Here is a 20,027-nt window from a genome sequence, read left to right on the forward strand (position 1 = left end):
CCACGACTAGTGTGCCACATAATAAGCGCGTCCAAATAACCCTATCCAGTGCGCTCCCATGCTTGACTGTGGCTGCATTAAACTGTGGAGGGGCGGTTTCATTCTCGAAGTTTCACGTGGTCAAGTTACCAAAAAAACTTATTTACACACTTTTTCCACAAAAATAACATGACAATATTTCTACATATACATTGATTTTGTGCTAACATGTGCCAGGTAGCCCGCACGATCGATTCTTACAAAGGTGTACTTTCCACCTTTTGAATGGCGCACAAGATCCATACTTTTCTTTAGGCGCATGTATCAAAATTTAGAAAGTTTGTGGCAATTTTAAGAATTTTGAACATTTGGATATTCAAAATGAACTTTTTAACATTTTAAATGTTAAAAAAATTAAAGATGAGATTTTTCAAAACTTGAATTTTCAAAAATCTGACTTGTGATATTTTTTAACTTTCAATTTTTGAACTTTACACAAGAAAAAGGAAAGTTGGAAAATGCTACGCGGGTAGGACCCCCCTCTTGATCTGGTACCGTGTGTGTAGCCAACTATTGCCGCACGTGCTTGCGTGCCCCTCCCATCTCACTCCTGCTTACGACGACGGCTTCCGGCCCCTTTGCTACTTGTGAGCTATGTTGTGATTTTCCGAGGACAGGAGAGCAACACAGTAAAGATAAGTATTTCCCTCAGTCCCCTTGAACTCATTTTTTCATGTTGCAGTTAGTTTTAAAACTTCCAGAACTGAGCGCAAAAGTTTTTGTTTTTTCATAGAATGAAGTCAACTATCAACCAAATCATCCCAAAGGCTTTAGTTGGCACAAACACTAACTAAAATATAAAAAACAATCGTAACAGTAGCATAATTGTGTGAACACTCAAAAACAGATAAGAAACAAAAAGAGAGATAACTCTTGGGTTGCCTCCCAACAAGCGCCATTGTTTTACGCCCCAAGCTAGGTGTAATCCAAAGTTTCAAGTATTGTAATCTTTTGTTTCCAAATCCTTTTTATCAAGTCATCCAAAACTTTCCTCCTTAGTTCTCTACTCTCAGGTTCTTCTTTTCTAGTGGAAGAACTTAAATATTTAAAGGGACTTTGCTCAGTAATTTTAACGTTCATTACTTCAAACTCCGAATCATCACCATACAGATCTTCATATAGAACATGTATTTCATCATCAATAGGATCTCTAGCCATACATTCAAACCAATCATCACTAAACCCTTCATCAACCCCCTTAGTTATGCACTCAAATTTATCACAAGTATGGTGATACAAAGTTTAATAATTTCAGCATAAGGGACTCTTCTCCTAACATTTTCACCATACGCAAAGTAATCTTTAGATCCCAACCTATGTTTAGTGTCTTTGTCATGAAGGATTTCTTCTATAGGAGGATGCTCAAAATCTATCTTATAAAATGCAAAGATGTCCCGAGCTTCCCGAATTATATAGTCAAATTCATGCATAAGGATAATAGTTGCAATTTTTTAATTTTAGGATCATGGATATTGGGAAGTTCATAGAATATCTTTTGTAAGGCCGGATGAATATGCAAAAAATTTCTTTCTAACTTAACCACAAGCATAGCAATAGCATCCACATAGCATTTTTTTTATCAAGAATAGATCCTTTAACTATTGGTATGACTCCCGTGTAATTAAAGAACTCTTGAATAATATCCTTCCCAATAATATTCCCGCTACCCACATGATATATTTTAGTTTTCAAATTTGTGGGAGCTTTGTTTTCCGGAGGGTCATGATTAATATCAAAAAATTTAAGTTTCACCTAAGACATTCACTAGCACTATCTTCACTAGCGCTTTAAACAATAACCTTCTCAAACTTAGACATGATAGCAACTTAAAGCAAGCAAACGAGCAAACAAAAATATTTTTGTGTTTTTGTATATTTTTTGATGAGAATTGGGGAAGATGAAAACGAGAGGCAAAGGCAAATAAAAAGTAGAGCAAGTAGATGATAGTTTGTGCGAAGGTACTTGATAGGTTTTGATGATGTCTCCCCGATAACGGCGCGAGAAATTCTTCCTGTACTTGTGAGCTGCGTTGTGATGAGATGCAGCATAGTAGAGATAAGTATTTCCCTTAGTGAGAACCAAGGTATCAATCCAGTAGGAGAATCATGCAAAGCCTCGTGAACAACACCTGCACACACAAAACCAAATACTTGCACCCAACGCGGGCAAGAGGGTTGTTAATCCCTTGAACTCGTTACTTGCAAGGATCAAATCTTGTATAGGTAGATGGATAAATTGAAAAATAAAATAAAAATAAATAAAATTGCAGCAAGCATATTTGGTTTTTTTATATGAAGTAGACCTCAGGCCATAGTTTTCACTAGAGGCTTCTCTCTCGAACACATAATATACGATGGGTAAACAAATTATTGTTGGGCAATTGATATAAAAGCGCATAGCTATGACGACATTCAAGGCAGTGATGAAGTATATATGCATCACGTTCGAGACAAGTAGACCGACTCTTGCCTGCATCTACTACTATTACTCCACCAATCGACCACTATCCAGCATGCATCTATGGTATTAAGTTCATGAAAAATAGAGTAACGCCTTAAGCAAGATGCCATGATGTAGACAAAGTAAACCCAATCAATATGAATAAACCCCATCATTTACCCTTAATGGCAACGATACAAATACGTGTATTGTCTCCTTCTGTCACTGGGATATAGAGCACCACAAGGTTGAACCCATTACAAATCATCTCTCCCACTGAAGATAAATCAATCTAGTTGGCCAAACCAAACAGATAGATCGGAGATAAATACAAAGCTATAACAATCATGCATAATAAAGTTCAGAAAAGTCTCCATTACTGATCATAAATATTCAGATCATAATCCCACAATTCATCGGATCCCAACAAACACACCGCAAAAGAAGATTACATCAGATAGAACTCCAAGAACATCGAGGAGAACATTGTATTGAAGATTAAAGAGAGAGAAGCCATCTAGCTACTAGCTATGGACCCGTAGGTCTGTGGTAAACTACTCACACATCATCGGAAGGCACCAAGGTGACACGTCCATTTTACATCATGTTTACCTACTGTTATTCACTATGTTTTTATGCATAACAATGCCCTTTGGAGTAATTCTAATGCCTTTTCTCTCATAATATGCAAGGTTTACACAAAAAGGGAGAATGCCGGCAACTGGAATTCTGGACCTGGAAAAGCTACATCAGAGTTACCTATTCTGCCCATCTCCAAATGAGCTTAAACTTTACAGAGAATTATTTTGGAATAAAAGAAAACTACTAGAGAAAATAACCACCGGAGGAGGCCTACCACGTGGGCACAACCCACCTAGGAGCACCAGGCCCCCCAGGCGCCCTGGAGGGTTGTGCCCTCCTCGTCCCACCTCTGGTGCCCTTCTCTAGTATATAAGTCATTTTGACCTAGAAAAAAATGAGGACTTTCGGGACGAAGCGCCGCCGTCTCGAGGTGGAACTTGGTCAGGAGCACTTTTGCCCTCTGATGGAGCGATTCTGCTGGGGGAACTTCCCTCCCAATGGGGGAAATCATCGTCATCGTCATCACCAACAACTCTCCCATCTTTGGGAGGGCAATCTCCATCAACATCTTCAACAACACCAACTCCTCTCAAAACCTAGTTCATCTCTTGTGTTCAGTCTTTGCACCGGAACCTTAGATTGGTGCTTGTGGGTGACTAGTAGTGTTGATTACATCTTGTAGTTGATTACTATATGATTTATTTGGTGGAAGATTATATGTTCAGATCCATTTTGCTATTTAATACCCCTCTGATCTTGAGCGTGATTATCACTTGTGAGTAGTCATTTTGTTCTTGAGGTCACGGGAGAAATCTTGTTGCAAGTAATCATGTGAACTTGATATGTGTTCGATATTTTCATGATATGTATGTTGTGATTCCCTTAGTGGTGTCATGTGAACGTCGACTACATGACACTTCACCATACTTGGGCCTAAGGGAATGCATTGTGGAGTAGTTATTAGATGATGGGTTGCTAGAGTGACAGAAGGTTAAACCCTAGTTTATGCGCTATTTCATAAGGGACCGATTTGGATCCAAAAGTTTAATGTTATGGTTAGATTTTATCTTAATACTTTTCTCATAGTTGCAGATGCTTGCAAGGGGGTTAATCATAAGTAGGAGGTTTGTTCAAGTAATAACAACACCTAAGCACCGGTCCACCCACATATCAAATTATCAAAGTATTGAACACAAATCAAACCAACATGATGAAAGCGACTAGATGAAATTCCCCTATACCCTCAAGAATGCTTTGCTTATTATAAGATACTGTTTTGGCCTATCCTTTGCCACAAAAGGATTGGGCTACCTTGTAGCACATTGTTTATCATTACCGTTACTTGCTTGTTAGAACTTATCTTGTTATCAAACTAGTCGCTACTTACAACTTCAGTGGTTGCAAAAAGTACCTGCTTGCTGAAAACCACTTGTCATTTCCTTCTGCTCCTCGTTGGGTTTGACACTCTTACTTGTCGAAAGGACTACGATTGATCCCGTAGACTTGTGGGTCATCAAGGCTCTTTTCTGGCGCCATTGCCGGGGAGTTAAGTGATGAAGTCATGTACCTAGGGTAGGGTCATGGACCTATCCAAAGTGCCCTCCCCAAGGATATCTTTAGAAGAAGCTGCCTTCAGTCAACCTGGAAGGATTCCACTCAACGGACTCAAATACACTCGACCATGAAGACTCACTCGACCACCAGAAGATCAAGAACCACTCTGTGTCCAAACGGTCGGTAATTAAGTAGTCTTTATGGTCATGATGACACTTTATGTAAGGCGTTACCAGTAACGCCAGGCCTTAATGTACTTTAAACCCTCCGCTACGTAGGCTGGTCGGGGTCTTGGAATCCTCTATATAAGCCACCCCCTTCCACTGGCAGAAGGGTTCGCACCCCTGTAACTCATACGCATATAATCTAGTCGACCGCCTCCGGGCTCCGAGACGTAGGGCTGTTACTTCCTCCGAGAAGGGCATGAACTCGTAAATCACTTCCGTATACAACTACTCCATAGCTAGGATCTTGCCTCTCCATACCTACCCCCTGTTCTACTGTCAGTCTTAGTACCACGACAGTTGGTGCCCACCTTGGGGCTGGTGTCTTAGCGACTTATTGGAGAAGTTGCAATTGTTCCGATCGCCTTCATCATGGTTTCTGGCGGAGTTCTGGTCGAGGGCCGCGAGATCCGTCTCGGTGCGCTCACATTCATTGCCAACGACTTCGCTTGGCTCCAGGAGGCTCCACTCGACATCGACGCGCTTCTCGTCCGCGGGGCAACACACTTTCGCGCATGTGTCCGCGGCGTCCTGCTGCGGCAACCGTCGGCCCCATATTGGTCGACTCCTGCGTCGTCCTCCCTCCCTGTCTCCCGCCAGCGCAAGCGTTCTGGTAGGTCGAGGCTTCAGTGGTGGCTGAGACACGCAGTGGCTCGCCAATCGGCCACCACCCAAGTCGCGGCGATCGAGCCCGATGAATCTCTCTACGGCCTGTTCGATCTGTCGACTGGCTCCGTAGAGACTGCATCCGAATGCGACAACAGTGATCTAGCAGCGGAGGTCCTGATGGTCAATGGGCCTCTAGTCCTCCCGGCTTCCCTCGCACTGACGGAGCGGACGGCGGAGGCGACCCCGCTCAGGTCCACGAGGAGTATCAACCCGAGCCACTCACTTCTCTGCAAAGAGAAGAGCTTTTTCGTCGGAATATGGATGCTCTGCATACTCCCATCATAGGAGAAACCCCCGAGGCTCGCGCCTTGGAGGATGCGCGTTTAGCCAACTTGGCTAAGCGCACTCGGCTGGAGAACCTCCAGCGAGCACTCGACGAGCGCGCGCGGCAACGAGTTCTAGACTCCAGTCGACGTCAACTGTTTCCGCCGCCGACTCAGGTATACCGAACCCCAATTCAGAATCTAGCAGCTGTAGCCCGTATAGCGGAGTCGATTCAGCCCTCTCAATCAGAGGCTGGCAGAGGCTTGATGCAGATTAGGGATTTACTCCGGGCAGCGGGAGATCAGAATTCAGCTGTATCACCGTCACACAATAGGATTCACAGTCGATCCGTCGCTGCGAATACTATTCAGTCGGCTCATAGCCCAAGATCGCCTCCGCGGCGTGAGGGACGTGGGGGTCGACGTGATCCATATGATGACCGATTCGATCGCGATGATCGGCGTCGAGTGCCCACTCCTCCCCCAAGAGGTGGGTCTTACGCCCCTCGGCAACAAGATGACAGACGCCAGCATAGTGTTGGTCGAAGAGCTCCGGTTGACCCCAGGGAACCAGGCTTTGATGCGAGATCCATTATCGTGCAAGGTCTGATCGACCGGAACAGAGCTCACCGTGAAGGCCATGACAGAGACGCGCCCACCAGCAGTAGGGTTCATGTTTCAGGACCAGAGTGTTTTAGCAGAGCCATTAGGGCCGCAGTGATCCCTCCCAACTTCAGGTTGGCGACTGGGGTGAGTAAGTTCACCGGTGAGTCCAAGCCCAATACTTGGCTTGAGGACTACCGAGTGGCTGTTCAGATTGGCGGTGGCAATGATGAAGTGGCCATGAAACACCTACCGCTCATGCTGGAGGGCTCGGCCAGAGCCTGGCTGAATCAATTGGCGCCTAGCAGCATTTACACTTGGGAGGACCTTGCCCGAGTGTTTGTCAGGACATTTGAAGGAACTTGCAAGCGACCAGCAGGTCTGACCGAGCTGCAAGTTTGCGTGCAAAAGTCGAATGAGACCTTGAGAGATTACATCCAGAGGTGGATCACGTTGCATCATACAGTGGAAAATGTATCTGATCACCAAGCAGTATGTGCCTTCAAGGAAGGCGTTAAGAACAGAGAGTTGAGTTTGAAGTTTGGTCGGACCGGAGACATGACCCTGAGTCGAATGATGGAGATCGCCACCAATATGCCAATGGTGAAGAAGAGGATCGACTCCGGAGTGGCAAGTACAAGCCAAGCCAGTCAGAAAAAGGAAACTCCAGTCGGAAGCAGAAGCGGAAAGCCGAACCCGCTGCTCCTGGAGAAGCCTTGGCCGTGACTCAGGGCAAGTTTAAAGGGAAACCCAAAGGATCCTGGAACTCCAAGAAGGTGAAAGACAAGGAAGGAAACAACGTGATAGATTTGCCATGCCATATACACACGAAGAAAGATGAAGAGGGTAACTTCATTTACCCAAAACATACCACTCGCCAGTGCCGGCTCTTAATCCAGCAGTTTCAAGGAAAATAGCCCAAGGATAAGGAGAAGGAGTCGGACAAGGTTGAGGACAAAGAGGGCAGTGATGAAGAATATCCCCATGTCAATTCCACTCTGATGATTTTTGCTGATGTTGAGAGCAAAAGTCGACTGAAAGTTATCAACCGTGAGGTGAATATGGTTGCTCCGGCAACGCCCAGTTATCTGAAATGGTCTCAGACCGTCATCACATTCGACCAGTCCGATCATCCGATGCACATAGCCACCCCTGGGAGGCAAGCTTTGGTGGTCGACCCTGTCGTCGAAGGCACTCGACTGACTAAGGTACTGATGGATGGTGGCAGTGGATTGAATATACTATATGAAGGAGACACTAAAGGGAATGGGCATTCCGATGTCCAAACTCAGTAGCAACATGAGTTTCCATGGAGTCATTCCTGGGAAGAAGGCTGAGTCACTCGGCAAATAGCTCTCGATGTGGTTTTCGGCGATTTGAAGCATTTCCGCAAAGAAAAGTTAACATTTGAAGTTGTGGATTTCCAGAGTGCTTATCACGCCATTTTAGGCAGTCCAGCCTACGCACGATTCATGGCTCGACCATGTTACATGTACCTCAAATTGAAGATGCCTGGTCCCAAAGGGGTGATCACCATCACTGGCAATCGGAAAAAGGCAGAAGAATGCTTTCAGAAAGGCTCAAAGATCGCCGATGCTCAGATGGCGATAGTAGAGCTACAGGAATATCAGAAAACCGCAGATCCGAGTGATTTGTTACGAGCCAAGAAGCCTGCTACCAAATCAGCGTTTCAGTCATCTGGTGAGACCAAGCCGATTCACATCCACCCGACCGACCCCAATGCTGCTCCGACTCATATCTCAACAACACTCGACTCTAAATAGGAAGAAGCACTCATCCAGTTCCTCCGTGAGAACTGGGACATCTTCGCATGGAAGCCTGCTGACATGCCGGGTGTTCCCAGGGGGCTAGCTGAGCACCGTTTACGAGTCGACTCAAAGGTAAAACCTGTCAAAGAACATCTTCGACGGTCCGCCGTCCAGAAGAGAAAGGCCATTGGCGAGGAGGTGGCTCGACTACTGGCAGCAGAGTTTATCCGAGAGAGATTTACCACTCCGAGTGGCTCGCCAATGTTGTCATGGTCCCCAAGAAGGACAAGTCACTTCGCATGTGCATTGATTTCAAACATATCAATCGGGCCTGCCTGAAAGATCATTTTCCTCTCCCTCGCATCGACCAAATTGTCGACTCGACTGCAGGATGTGAGAGATTGTCTTTTTTAGACGCCTATTCTGGGTACCATCAGATCCGTCTGTATGGACCCGATGAGATCAAAACAGCTTTCATCACTCCATTCGGGTGCTTCTGCTATGTCACCATGCCATTCGGCCTCAAGAATGCCGGAGCCACGTTCATGAGGATGATTCAGAAGTGTTTACTCACTCAAATCAGTTGGAACGTGGAAGCGTACATGGATGATATTGTGGTCAAATCACGGAAGGGTTCTGACCTGTTGACTGACCTCGCTGAAACATTTGCCAATCTCAGGAGGTATGATATCAAGCTTAATCCATCAAAGTGCACATTCGGAGTTCCTGGCGGAAAGTTACTCGGTTTTCTCGTTTCCGAACGAGGAATCGATGCCAACCCAGAAAAAGTTGGTACGATACTCCGGATGAAACGCCCTGTGCGTGTGCATGATGTCCAGAAGCTTACTGGATGCTTGGCCGCGTTAAGTCGATTCATCTCTCGCCTCAGTGAAAAGGCGTTGCCTCTTTACCGACTGATGCAGAAGTCTGACAAGTTCGAGTGGACTCCGGAAGCTGATGCAGCGTTTGCAGAGCTAAAAGCTCTGCTCTCCACCCAGCCGGTGCTTGTTGCTCCAATCAGCAAAGAGCCTTTGTTGCTTTACATTGCAGCCACAGGACAAGTCGTCAGTACAGTGCTTACGGTCGAGCGAGAAGAAGAAGGGAAAGCCTTCAAAGTTCAGCGCCCTGTATATTATCTCTCCGAAGTGTTGACCCCATCGAAGCAAAGATACCCTCATTATCAGAAGCTTGTGTATGGGATTTACATGACCACGAAGAAGGTTGCTCATTATTTCTCTGATCATTCCATTACAGTCGTCAACGACGCCCCACTGTCAAAGATTCTGCATAACAGAGATGCAACTGGTCGAGTGGCGAAATGGGCGATTGAACTCCTTCCCCTTGATATCAAGTTTGAGGCAAAGAAAGCCATTAAGTCCCAAGCAGTAGCAGATTTCATCGCCGAGTGGATCGAACAACAACAACCGACTCAAGTTCACTCGGAGCACTGGACCATGTTCTTTGATGGTTCTAAGATGCTGAATGGTTCCGGTGCTGGGGTAGTATTGGTTTCCCTCGAGGAGATAAGCTTAGATATGTGCTCCAGATTCACTTTGATTCCTCCAACAATGAAGCAGAATACGAGGCGCTTCTGTATGGGTTACGCATGGCCATTTCACTCGGCGTCCGTCGCCTTATGGTTTATGGCGAATCAGATTTGGTGGTCAATCAGGTGATGAAGGACTGGGACGTTAGAAGCCCAACCATGACTGGATACTGCAATGCAGTGAGAAAGCTTGAAAAGAAATTTGAAGGGTTAGAGCTCCATCATATACCCCGACTAAAGAATCAAGCGGCTGATGATTTGGCAAAGATAGGTTCCAAGAGGGAAGCCATTCCCAGTGATGTGTTCTTGGAGCATATCCATACTCCATCAGTTAAGGAAGATCCTTTTACCGAAGAAGCTCCATAGCCAAAAAGTGCTACAGATCCGACTGAAGTAGAAGTTCCAGCGGTGGTCGACCTGATCATGAAAGCATTGGTCATCACTCCCGACTAGACAATGCTGTACATCGCGTATATCTTGAAGAAAGAACTCCCAGAGGACGAAGAAGAGGCTCGACAGATCGTCCGCCGATCTAAGGCCTTTACCATGATAAAGGGACAGTTGTACAGAGAAAGCGCGACTGGAGTAGGGCAGAAGTGTATAACGCCAGAAGAAGGTCGGATAATCCTTGACGATATCCACTCGGGGACCTGTGGCCATCATGCGTCCTCTCAGACCATTGTGGCTAAAGCATACCAAGCGGGATTTTATTGGCCGAGAGCGAATGAAATGGCAAAGGAGATAGTCGACAAATGTGAAGGATGTCAATTTTACTCCAATATGTCACATAAGCCCGCCTCGGCCTTGAAGACCATACCACTTGTCTGGCCTTTCGCTGTATGGGGATTGGATATGGTTGGACCACTAAGAACATGCAAAAGCGGCTTCACCCATGTGCTGGTAGCAGTCAACAAGTTCACCAAATGGATCGAGGCTAAACCCATCAAAAATCTTGATGCCGGCACTGCTGTTAGCTTCATCAGGGAGTTGATATTCAGATATGGAGTTCCACATAGCATCATCACAGACAATGGGTCAAACTTCGATTCTGAGGAATTTAGAGCCTTCCGCACATCTCAGGGTACACGTGTCGACTACGCTTTGGTCGCTCACCCCCAGTCGAATGGACAGGCAGAACAAGCAAATGGCTTAATTCTCAAAGGGTTGAAACCCTGATTGATGCGCGATCTCAAGCACGTAGTTGGCACATGGGTCGATGAACTTCCGTCGGTACTTTGGGGATTAAGGACCACACCCAACCGGTCGACTGGGAGAACTCCGTTCTTCCTGGTTTATGGAGCTGAAGCAGTCTTGCCGAGTGACCTGCTTCACAATGCACCCCGAGTCAAACTCTACACCAAAGCTGAAGCCGAGCAAGCCCGGCAGGACGCAGTCGACCTTCTAGAAGAAGAAAGAGAGATGGCCTTGATCCGATCGACCATTTATCAGCAGGACTTGCATCGCTTCCATGCCAAAAACATGAAGAGCCGAGCTTTCCAGGAGGGAGATTTGGTTCTCCGAGTGGATCAGCAGAAGCCACACAAGCTCGCTCCTACTTGGGAAGGTCCCTTCATCGTCACCAAGGTTCTCCACAACGGAGCATACCGCCTTTACAATGTCGAGCACCAGATTGACGAGCCCCAAGCATGGAACGCGGAGCTACTCCGCCCCTTTTATACTTAAGTATTCACTCGGATGAGTTGTAATAAAAGTACTTCTGTAGTTTATTTATCAAAGACAAGAGCTTTATAATTTTCCCAGTGATTGTTGTTACTTTTGTCCACATAAAGCAGTCCCCCAGTGGGTGGCTTAGCTGCGAATCCGTTTCGCCTAAGTCTGTAAAAAAATCCTTACCGAGTGGTGAGCCAGCCTCCCACTCGCGGGCTTAGCTGCGAATCCGTTTCGCCTAAGTTAAACAAAATCCTACCGAGTGGTAAGCCAGCCTTCCACTCGAAGGCTTAGCTGCAGTCCAAGTACTCGCCTAAGTTAAACAAAATCCTACCGAGTGGTAAGCCAGCCTTCCACTCGGAGGCTTAGCTGCAGTCCAAGTACTCGCCTAAGTTAAACAAAATCCTACCGAGTGGTAAGCCAGCCTTCCACTCGGAGGCTTAGCTGCAGTCCAAGTACTCGCCTAAGTTTAAACAAAATCCTGCCGAGTGGTGAGCCAGCCTCCCACTCGGGGGCTTAGCTGCAGCATAGCACTTGCCTAAGTACAAACACAACATACGCTCCGCAAGGAGGACGAGGTGAAGGTCGAGTGCTACCCTCTCCTTCCGAGCTATGCCACAAATACAATGTGCGCTCCGCAAGGAGGACGAGGTGCAGGTCGACTGCTACCCTCTCCTTCTGAGCTACGCCACAAACACAATGTGCGACCGCAAGGAGGACGAGGTGCAGGTCGACTGTTACCTTCTTCTTTAGAGGTACGCCACGGAAATCCTACCGAGTGGAGAGCAGACCTCCCACTCGGAGGCTTAGCTGCAGCCCAGTGCTCGCCTAAGTTTTTGAAAATCCTACCGAGTGGAGAGCAGACCTCCCACTCGGGGGCTTAGCTGCAGCCCAGTGCTCGCCTAAGTTTTTGAAAATCCTACCGAGTGGAGAGCAGACCTCCCACTCGGAGGCTTAGCTGCAGCCCAGTGCTCGCCTATGTTTTTGAAAATCCTACCGAGTGGAGAGCTGACCTCCCGCTCGGGGGCTTAGCTGCAGCCCAGTGCTCGCCTAAGTATGACGAGGTACGAGTCGATTGCAATCTGTGCTTCATCCTTACCTGCAAAAGAGCATTTCAAACAACAGCATATAGACCGAGCGAAAGACAATGTTCATTCAGAGGCAGATGCAAACGTATTCAACGTCAAATCCAAGTTCAGATAACGTCTTACGGAACCAGAGGTGCTCAGGCGCTAAGCCTGTTAAAGTTTATTGGTTACAAAAACCACTCAGCATACCGAGGAAAATTTAAAGCATCAAGCATAGAAGTTTTTTACCCCTCCTGTGGAGGGCTGGAAGGCGCAACGAACTCGTCCAGGTCAATTCCATCAGCGATCCGAGTGGCAGCAGCGATGAAGGTCTCCATGAAGGATCGGAAGTCATGCTTTTTGGTATTGGCCACCTTGAGAGTTGCCAGCTTGTCCTCTCGCGCATCCTTGCAGTGCACACAGACCAGGGATAGAGCAACGTCGGCACCACACCTGGCAGAAGACTTCTTCTATTCTTGCACTCGACTTGGAACTTCATTCAGTCGAGTCATCAGAGACTCAAGGTCGTTCTGAAGTGTTTCTCTAGGCCAGAGTACCGTGTTGATGCGCGACGTTGCAACCTTTAACCTTGCAAGATAGTCGACCACGGTAGCAATGCGAGACTCGAGTCGGAGCATGTTCATGGCGGCTTCATCCTTCACAGGAGAGTTGATGGGATCCAAGCCAGTCTCCACTCGACTAGTCTCCTCTTCAAAGTTTTGGCAGAATTCTGGGGATACGATCCAAGGATAAGCTAACATTTCTACAATAAGTTAGTGTTTACCAGTCGGATATAAGGGGTTACCTTCGAGCATGAGGAACAACTTCTTGGCGAGCCCCCCCCAGATAAATCTCTAAGTCGTTCTTCTTTCCAGCCAACTCACTAGCCTTATCACTCAAGGCCAACTTGTCATTCTTCAGTCGACTGGCATACTTGTTGGCCGTGTCGAGAGCAGCTTTCAGATTGGTATTCTCCTCTTCAAGTTTTCTGATGGAAGCCAACTTTTCTTCTGCGAGTTTGGTCTTTTCCAAAGCTGCTTTCTGCGCCTCAGCGAGTTCAAGATCCTTCTTCTTCAGAGAATCCCTTAGTTTGTCTGCAAAATCACAGTGAGATCAAGCTCGGGAGCGATCAAGGAACAAAGGCAGTCGTCGAGGTTCTCACCAAACATACCTTTTGCCTCCTCCTTCGCCTTCATGAAGTTCTCCTGGACAAGCTTTAGATCAAGTTCAAGCTGGATATGCTTGTTCTCCAATTCAGTATAACGAGCTGCAAGCTCGCAAGATTTCTGCGAAGGATCAATCGACAAACATAAAAAATAGGTCACTTCTGAGTGACTAAGATAAAAAGCGTAGTATTTCTAAGACTACAGCCAAATCTAAACATTCAACTGTAGTCTCGAGGACTACACCCAGTGGGTGCACTCAGCGTGCCCCCACTGGTTCTATCAGCTAGAGCCGATTAGTCGACCAAAAAAGGCAGAAAGGCTAACCACCAACAGTTAGTCATAGTTTCAAAAAAAGTGTTCTTCAGACCGTAGTCGACTGCCAGCAGTCGACCACAGTCTCGGGGACTGCACCCAGTGGGTGCACTCAGCGTGCCCCCACCGGTTTATGATTCCAATCGACCAGATCGAGTAAAACAAGCAATGAGAAAAAGTTCAAGGCATTAAGACTATGGTCGACTGCCAACAGTCCACCATAGCCTCTAGGACTACACCCAGTGGGTGCACTCAGCGTGCCCCCACCGGTTTATGATTCCAATCGACGAGATCGAGTAAAACAAGCAATGAGAAAAAGTTCAAGGCATTAAGACTATGGTCGACTGCCAGCAGTCCACCATAGCCTTGGGGACTACACCCAGTGGGTGCACTCAGCGTGCCCCCACCAATCCAGATATTCAACCGACACACCCAGTGGGTGTACGACAGATACTAAGATTTTCAGAACAAGCGGTGATCGACCAACCTAAACATTGCTCTGAAGGGCTGAACTGGCGTCATAAGCTGCTTGACTGGCGTCTCGGATCACCTTCACTTGCTCCATCATAACCCCCACCTGGCGTATGGCTTCTTTAGCAGCGCTTGCTTGGTCTTCTGGGACGTGGTGGGTAGAGAAAAGTGAAGGCTGATCAGCACTCGACGATGAAGGGCGAGCACTCGTCAGCGGCACCGCAAAGGATACGGTAGGCCGAGTGACATTGTCCCCCTCCGCAACCAACGTCTCAGGTGCTGATACGACCTGAGCTGTCTTGTCAGCAGACGCTCTACTATTCCTCCTCTGCCTCAGTAGTTCCTCGTCATCATCATCAGGAAGATCAATGACGATATTAGGTGGAGCCGCAGAAAAGATTTGAAGTTAAAAATGAAGATCCTGTCGACTGAAAATGAAACTACAAAGGTCATACCAGGGTTGGAAGTGACAGCATCCTCCATCTCTTGATCTTCAGGTTTGGTTGAGGTCTCAGAAGTTGCAGCACTGCAGTTCCAGAAATCAGTCGGTCAGCGAACAAATCGACCAAGAGTAAATTCATGAGAAACAAGAAGACACAAGTTACGTCATTACCCAGAAATAGTGGGAATCACCATCTTCATCTTCGGCAAGGCCTTCGTCGGCTTTGACGGTGCCACTCGAGATTGCTTCGGCGCTTTCTCAGTCAGCGCCAGAGAGGTCGTCCGAGGACGCTTGGTCGACTGCACAACAGGCGTGGTCCCCTTGCCGCGCTCGACTGCAGGGTCATGGGCAAGCTTGGATCTTCTTTCAGAACGGGGAGGCGCGACTTCCTCCTCCTCTTCCTCATCGGAATCACCATCTTCATCACCCTCATCGCCATCCGATTCCCACTCCTCTTGACTTTCACCTCCACTTCCTTCCTCCTCCTCGGTCTGTGCTTGTGCCCCGCTGGGCATCGAATACAACTAAGTGGTAGCCTGAAAGACAACAAACAAGACAAAAGTCAATCGACTGATCTGCAGCAAACAGAATGGACGAAGCATGATTACAGTTAGAGACAAGTGGTCATACCTTGTCTGCTTCATAAGACTGGTCGAGTGGCGGGATCCTCCTGGCCCCGCGAGGGTTATCTTTGTTCCCTGTGATGGCAGTCATCCACCTCTCCGTGGCGTCGTCGACCTCCTCTAGGTGGACCTGAGTGGTGTCTTCGGTACCAGAATACAACCACATCGGGTGACCTCGGTATTGAAGTGGATGAATGCGCCGTCAAAGGAAAACCTCGAGGAGATCCATGCCAGTGACCTCGTCGCGAATGAGCTAGACTACACGCTCCATCAACATTTTTACCTGAGCCTTCTCCTCCAGAAGCACTTTCAGAGAAGACGGTTTGTTCGCTCGACTCATGGAGAAGGGAGGGAGCCCAGTCGACCGCCCTGGCGTCGACTGGTCTTGGCAGTAGAACCAAGTCGACTGCCACCCTCTAACTGACTCGGGAAGGGTCATAGCCGGAAAAGCACTCTTACTCCTCATCTGGACCCCAAGACCCCCACACATCTGGATTACTTGGGTTCTCTCGTCATTCGGATTAGCCTTTTTCACCATCTGAGAGCGACAGGTGAATATGTGTTTGAAAAGGCCCCAGTGCGGCCGACAACCCCAAAAGTTTTCGCACAAAGACACGAAAGCGGCGAGATAGGCAATGGAATTGGGTGTGAAGTGGTGGAGTTGTGCCCCGAAGAAGTCCAGAAACCCCTGAAAGAAAAGATGCGGCGGCAGAGAAAACCCACGGTCGACATGGGTGGCTAAAAGGACACACTCACCCTCCTGAGGCTGAGGCTGCCACTCCGTCCCCGGAAGCCTAGCCGCCCCATGCTCGATCAACCCTTCGTTGGCCAGATCATCGAGATCCTTCTGGGTGATGGTCGAGCGGACCCAATCCCCCTGGATCCAACCTTGCGGCAGGCGGGACCGCGACGAGGATCTAGCCCGACTGGTCGCTCTCCCCTTTGCCTTCGCCGTCGCCTTCTTCGCCCGCTCCAAAGCCACCGTCTTATCCTTCACCATTGTTGCCGGCGAGGCTGGTAGGGAGCAGCGACGCTGAACAGGTAGCAAGTGCAGCAGATGAATCTGAAGACGGGGGAGGGGAAAATGAGAAAGCACTGTTAAAAAAACCTCCGCCCGGTGCCTTATATGGAATCGCTTCTGAGTGGCTGACTGGTAGGCCCGGGCAATCCTGTCAAATCCCGAAACAGACACGCAAGCGATACGTGGCGAAAAAGGCGGCACAGAAATCGAGGTGCCTCCGCCTTATCCCATCCGAGTACCGCGGCTTTCCCCACTTCGCGCGCTTCCCAAAATTCGGATCCCACTAAATCCGCTAACAGAAGAGCAACTTGTCAGACGGAAGATCTCCTGTGATCCGTCGCTCGGAAATCTCCAAGTTCATAAAGTTCACTCGACATATATGAAGAATGGATCAAGGCGACTGAAAGAGAAGTTGACACCCTCGCTAGAAAGCCATTGGTCCGGAGTAAGACACATTCACAGCACCATAAAATAGGTCGGAAAGATTATCAACTCCTTCCTCACTCAAACCTCGATCCATTCGGGGGCTAATGATGAAGTCATGTACCTAGGGTAGGGTCATGGACCTATCCAAAGTGCCCTCCCCAAGGACATCTTTAGAAGAAGCTACCTTCAGTCGACCTGGAAGGATTCCACTCGACGGACTCAAATACACTCGACCATGAAGACTCACTCGACCAGCAGAAGATCAAGAACCACTCTGTATCCAAACGGTCGGTAATTAAGTAGTCTTTATGGTCATGATGACACTTTATGTAAGGCGTTACCAGTAACGCCAGGCCTTAATGTACTTTAAACCCTCCGCTACGTGGGCTGGTCGGGGTCTTGGCATCCTCTATATAAGCCACCGCCCTCCACTGGCAGAAGGGTTCGCACCCCTGTAACTCATACACATATAATCCAGTCGACCGCCTCCGGGCTCCGAGACGTAGGGCTGTTACTTCCTCCGAGAAGGGCCTGAACTCATAAATCACTTGCGTATACAACTACTCCATAGCTAGGATCTTGCCTCTCCATACCTACCCCCTATTCTACTGCCAGTCTTAGTACCATGACATGAAGCACTCTTGGTAAGGGAAAATATTTACTGCATGCTGAAATTTATTGTTACTTGCTACTATGGAGAACAATCCTTTCAGGGGTTTGTTTGGGGTATCTTCACCTCGACAGGAAGCACAATTAGTTGCCCCTCAACCTACTGCACCTACTAAAAATATTGGTTATGAAATTCCTTTGAGTATGATAGAATAACTGCTAGCTAATCCTAATGCAGGAGATGGAACAAAACATCCCGATATGCACTTGATATATGTGGATGAAATTTGTGGATTATTTGAGCTTGCAGGTTTACCCGGAGATGAAGGTAAGAAGAAGATTTTCCCTTTATCTTTGAAGAAGCATTGGCATGGTATAGGTTATGCGATGATATTGGATCTTGGAGCTGGAATTGATTGAAATTGGAGTTTCACCAAAAAAAATTATCCTATGCATCTAGTTCACCGTGATTGGAATTACATATATAATTTTTGACCTCATGAAGGAGAAAGTATCGCTTTACCTTGGGGGAGGCTTAAGTCAATGTTATATTCATGCCCCAATCATGAGCTTTAGAGAGAAATTATATATCATTCAGAATTTTTATCCTCGGCTTTCTCATGATGATCGATCCATGCTCGATACTTCTTGTGCTGGTTCTTTTATGAAGAAGACTATTGAATTTAGGTGGGATCTTTTAGAAAGAATTTAATGCAACTTTGAAGATTGGGAACTCGATGAAGGTAAAGAGTCAGGTATTAAGCTTAAGTTTGATTGTGTTAAATCTTTTATGAATACCGATGCATTTCAAAAGTTTAGCACTAAATATGGACTTGACTCTGAGATAGTAGCTCCTTTTGTGAATCATTTGCTACTCATGTTGATCTCCCTAAGGAGAAGTGGTTCAAATATCACTCCCCTATTAAAGAAGAAACTAAAGAAACAGTAGTACCTAAAGATCAAACTATTTACAATGTTAATCGAGTTGTTCCTACTGCTTATATTGAAAAAGCACCTTTCCTAGTTAGGATAAAGGAACATGCTAAGGTTTCAACCGTGGTTAATAAAAGTAATATTAGAGCACCTAAACATGTTAAAAAATCAAAGTAGAACCTAGTGTTGCTATGGTTAAAGATCTCTTGGTAGAAAATATAGATGGGCATGTTATTTACTTCTGTGGTGAAGCTGCTAGAATTGCTAAACCCGATGAAAAAGATAAACATAGACCTGTTGTTGGCATGCCTGTTGTCTCAGTTAAAACAGGAGATCATTGTTACCATGGTTTATGTGACATAGGTGCTAGTGTGAGTGCTATTCCTTTTACCTTATACCAAGAAATCATGAATGGTATAGTACCCGCTGAAATAGAAGACATAGATGCGACTATTAAACTTGCTAATAGAGACACCATCACACCACTTGGGATTGTTAGAGATGTTGAAGTCTTGTGTGGGAAAATAAAATATCTACTAATTTTATTGTTCTTGGTTCCCCATAAGATGAATTTTATCCCATTATCTTTGGTAGACCTTTCTTGAACACCGTTAATGCTAAAATAGATTGTCATAGACAAACCGTCGGTGTTAGTTTTGGTGATGAGTCTGATGAGTTTAATTTCTCTAAGTTTAGTAAAAAAATCATAAGAAAGAATTACCTAGTAAGGATGAAATAATTGGTCTTGCTTCTATTGTCGTGCCTCCTACTGATCCACTAGAACAATATTTGCTAGACCTTGAAAATGATATGCATATGCATGAAAGAAATGAAATATATAAACTATTCTTTGAACAACGACCTCTGCTTAAACACAATTTGCCTATTGAAACTGTAGGAGGTCCTCCTCCACCTAAAGGTGACCCTGTGTTTGATTTAAAACAATTGCGAGATACTTTGAAATATGCTTATCTTGGTGATAAAAAGATATATCCTATTATTATTAGTGCTAACCATCCAGAACATGAAGAAAAAAGATTATTGAAAATTCTGAAGAAGCACCGAGCTGCTATTGGGTATACTCTTGATTATCTTAAGGGCATTAGTCCCACTCTATGTCAACACAAGATTAATATGGAACCTGATGCTAAACTTGTTGTCGATCATCAACGATGTTTGAATCCTAAGATGAAAGAAGTGGCCAGAACTGAAATACCAAAGCTTCTTGAAGCAGGTATAATCTATCCCATAGCTGATAGTAGATGGGTAAGTCCCGTTCATTGTGTCCCTAAGAAGGGAGGTATTATTGTTGTTCCTAATGATAAAAATGAACTTATTCCACAAAGAATTGTCACTGGCTATAGAATGGTAATTTATTTTAGAAAATTAAATAAAGCAACTAGAAAAGATCATTACCCTTTGCCTTTTATTGATCAAATGCTAGAAATACTATATAAGCACACACACTTTTGCTTTCTTGTGGGATATTCTGGTTTTTCTCAAATACCTGTTTCACTACCTGATCAAGAGAAAATCACCATTACTTGCCCTTTGGAACTTATGCTTATAGACGTATGCATTTTGGTTTATGCAACGCACTT

The sequence above is a fragment of the Triticum dicoccoides genome, chromosome 2B (assembly GCF_002162155.2).
Source record: "Triticum dicoccoides isolate Atlit2015 ecotype Zavitan chromosome 2B, WEW_v2.0, whole genome shotgun sequence".
Classification (NCBI taxonomy): domain Eukaryota; kingdom Viridiplantae; phylum Streptophyta; class Magnoliopsida; order Poales; family Poaceae; genus Triticum; species Triticum dicoccoides.